This window comes from Sprattus sprattus (genome assembly GCF_963457725.1).
Source record: "Sprattus sprattus genome assembly, chromosome: 4".
NCBI lineage: Eukaryota > Metazoa > Chordata > Actinopteri > Clupeiformes > Clupeidae > Sprattus > Sprattus sprattus.
This window is the reverse complement of record NC_137923.1, coordinates 16684770-16689076: the sequence shown is the minus strand read 5'-3', so window position 1 is coordinate 16689076 and position 4307 is coordinate 16684770.

The window sequence follows — 4307 nt, the reverse complement described above, 5'->3', positions numbered from 1 at the left end:
CACGCAACTAGCTCATTGATGTCTGACTGGGAAAAGACAGAACCAGGTAAGAGTTCCTTTATCTGTCATCTAACACTAGCCCACTATTTCTAAATCATATCCATGACATAGTCCTTTTAAATTGTCAGTTCTTAGCTCAAGATGAAAAATGATTGATTAATTAAAGACTTGGTACGCACTGGTTGGTGAAAATTCATGAAAGTATAAATATTTTTAAAGTAAGTGGCAAAACAGTGGTCCGGTCACCTAAAAGAAGCCTTCAGTTAACTGCAGTGCTACAATACCCCATTGCTCACAGCTCAGTTCTCCCTGGGATTAGAGTCGTGAGCTGCTGTTTGCTAGATGAGTCAATGGCCCACAAATCTGGGGACACTGTCTAAGTTGCAAAATGTGATGACGTTGAAATAAAGGGTTTGTTTGAAATGTAGTAATAACAAACGCACCAGTGCTAGAGTTAGACGAAGGGATGCAAACAGTTGTAGCAACGCTAGCAAACATCAAATAATTGAAACCAGAGCCAGAAGAATGTGTGATATTATTAGTCAAGGTTAAAGACATTGTTGCCTTACTGCCAACAGGGTTTGGGAAAAACCTGATATATCAGCTTGCATTGTTTGTGACGAAGTATATCAATCCCAAAGTGATCAATGCTGATTGGTTAGAGGCTGGTTCAATAGTTCCAAAATGAACCCAAAGTCTATGTCCATCAGGATATAATGACTAGAAACATTTACCAATGGGGAAAAGGCAGACCCTATAGATTATGCAAGTATATACTTATATACTTAAAAATCCAAATAATGTTTGTTTACAAGGGAAATATTTTCAGTAATATATCTACATAAACATGTATGAAAACCAGATAAGATGGAAACGTCGTTTAACCCTTATATCCCCATCTAATCCACATGTTTGGTTTAGTAAATAGAGTCGGTAGTTTGCAATATGTCATTGAGTAGTATAGACTGCTGTTTTAGTTTGTAGTAGACTGAGTTGGTATCAACCAGCTTGTTGGGATTGGAAGGGATGTGTGTTTTCAAAGCAGTTGTATCTGCCAGCACACATGGAGTCGCCAACACTTCTCAGGCAAAGTGCAAAGAACTTGAATAAATACTTTAAATGCAACAAGGGAGCTATGCTCCACTTCAAATGTGTTCTCTCTGTACTTTGACTGCAGCACTGATGTGAGACACTCCTCCTGTTAATGTTATTCTGTAGCCTCAAGAGAAAGGCATACAATGTATAAATTATAACTGTCTGAGGTGATAAAAGTAAAGTTATGCCAAACTTCAGTTCTTGGGAATCCATCACCTTACAGTGCTTTTTAGTGAATGCCTCCCTGTGCAGAGATAAACTTGACGGACAAGAGGGAGAAGTTCATGACCCCGTTTCAAGCACTGAGGCAAATTCTCTTCTGGCTTTTCACATTCTTCACTCAAGCCGCATAACGCCTGGTCACCCATCCCACGGAGAGCAGTGTTATGATTTATTAGTAATCATCTGCCTGCTGCGCCTAAATGTATAATACAATCTGACAGCATTTTCAGACGTAGCTTTAGTGGATTAGTGTAAATACTAGTGAAGATTTAAGAAACATGTCAATCATTTCTCAGAGTGTTTTATTATTTTAAAAGACAAAGTGAGACATCACTTCTAGGAGTGAAGAGAAGTTAAACGCCAAGACTCTGAGGAACAGGTCAGTTGTGATGATGAGACAGACATTTTTGCCGATTGCTTTACTGTGAACTGTTGAAAAATAAAATGTAAGGTACAGTAAGTAGTTTAGGGTGTTGAGGTGTGTTGAACAGATCAGATGAGACACTTTACAAGTTTAAAAAGCCAGATATTTGGTAAAATGACCTCCATCCAGCTTTGAGGTATTTATTGACCACGCACTGAAATCAGATTTGTGAGTTTTGGTTTTTAGTTTCACTGGATCACTGAAGAACTGTTGATTTACAGGAGATAATGGAAACATATCAAGGCCCATGTTTCTACCTAGTTTCCTTGCAAGGCAATTGGAGATCACAGTAGCTTTCCTAAATGGAGGGTAACTAATGCCAGGTTTATGACCTGTTTGACACATTCATGACATTTGACTCAACCTCAATGTCATAGCACTCCACCAGAAGATTACCTGGGATTATGAAATTAACCTAAATCAGTTAACTTCATTAATCTGGATAAGTGGGTGTCTTGTTGATTTCTGAAATCTAGTTTTGAAGAAAAGTAGTGCCAGTGGTTACAATGTTCTGTTTCCCTCAGCTTTACAAAATAGCAGCTTTTGTGTCAACACATTCTCTTCTCTCACTGCAGCTTTGTGTTAGCCTACCTTTATTTGATTCCAACACATGCGTGCCAACTTCAGATGGTGTCCTACTTTTTGCTCCCCACGGATTCCAACTGAAACGTTTTGATTTTGCTCTGTAAATCTGTGAATGTGCGTTTGCGTCTTCAGCATGGTTGCCTCCTACTGCTTGATACAAATTAAAGGTTACCCTCTGACTGAACTTGTGTGACTGAACTAAGCTGAACTGAACTGAACCAAGGGTCAAGCAAGTCTTACGCCTGCTCCAAAGATTGCTCATACCCATTCATCTGGTTCATGCGTCTCATACTGTATCACGGGGAAGGTTTTGTTGCTCAGTGTCCACCAGTTTCCAAACTATTTCTGCATACTCAGAGCCATACATGCCTGAGGCAGTACTCAGACCTGAGCTCTCAACGAGGCCCTGAAAACGCCAAGAGCATCAGCCAAGTGGTTTGGCCTCTGGATTAGAGTGTTAATTGGGTCAGTGTTGTTTGCAGCAACTGACACCAAGGTTAATTATCCCATTACTCACTTGATCTCCTCAATTTACAAACAATTCAAATACCCCTCAAATGGCGAAGAAATGAAGAACCTACTGTTATAATGACTTTAAAATCAAAAACATACATCCACTTGAGCAAGTGTGTCATATTACATAATAGCTTCCCTATGGCCATGTACTAACCTTGGCCAACATAGCTATTCCTCCATGAAAACTGGAGTCTTCTGCAGAGATCAATAGCCACACAGAGTGATATCACAAGCCAAATGAGCTTAAGCATTTGCCTGTATAGATAATGACTTCTCGGCTGAAGAGTGGTACAAGTTCCTCCTTCAAATGAAAAACATGCACATGCAAAAGAGGGTGGTCAAATGGGCCATTTCGGAATTCCCCGACAGTTGTGTTACAGTCCTGGCTCATTAATATACACACCCCAACATTTACATACACCAGTCCATGTTCTAGCTCAGCCAAAATTACCACGACCTCTACAGCTGAATCTTCAACAGTTCTGCAGGTATTGTGAAGAACGAAACAATGACAACGAAACAACAACGGAAATGGCAGACTTTGTGCTGAAAAGTGTTGTTCTGTGAAGGGGATCTCGGCCCTTTTTATACTCTGTGAACTGTAAACAGGCATGTTTGATGTTCATGTTCATTTTCATTTTCATTTTCCCCTGACCACCTCAAGTTAAAGATGTAGTTTGCAATCCAGACAGTTTCTCTAATGTGGGCCAGTATCAGTCCGGCAGTGGCATTAAAGTCAGAACATATTAAATTGAAATTGTTGTAGTTAGCTGCATGCTACATTTTGTGCTGCTGTCAAGATTGAAAGTAGAATTTGTAGCTAACTATCGATAGATAGTATAACGACCTAGCTGGCTGCATTTAATGTTACACAGAGGATCATTAAAGTCATTATTACAGTATATTCTTCTTTTCTTTGCCACTTGTGGGGTATTTGAATTGTTTGTAAAATGAGGAGCTCAAGTGAGTTATGGGATAATTAACCTTGTCAAAGTGATCCTAGCTGGCTGCATTTAATGTTACACAGAGGATCTTGGCCTGGGTTAGCTCAGGTTAGAAATGCACTAGTCCGGTGGCTGAAAGAGACACTCTTTAGCTTGTTCATTCACTTGTTTATTAGTTAGCTAGCTATCACCACTGGAGTGGAAACTATTATTATTTAACAACATATCTAGTCAAACTTTGTCTGAGAATTGATATCTGTCTTCTCTGCACAATTGCATTTCAGAGTACAGTACAGAGAAGAAATAAGATGGTGTTGTATGGATTTTTTATTGTACACAGGGGCCTTCATTTCAATTTCATTTGCACCAGGACTTAAATAGCATAGACACCTCTGATAATGAACCTTTTCCAGGTAATGTCAAGTTGATATGTTAAAGAAAGATACATTTGGTAGGAAATATATGATCTTTACCTTAAGATGTTAATACAAAAAAAAAAACAGAAACAGGATCTGCTTCAG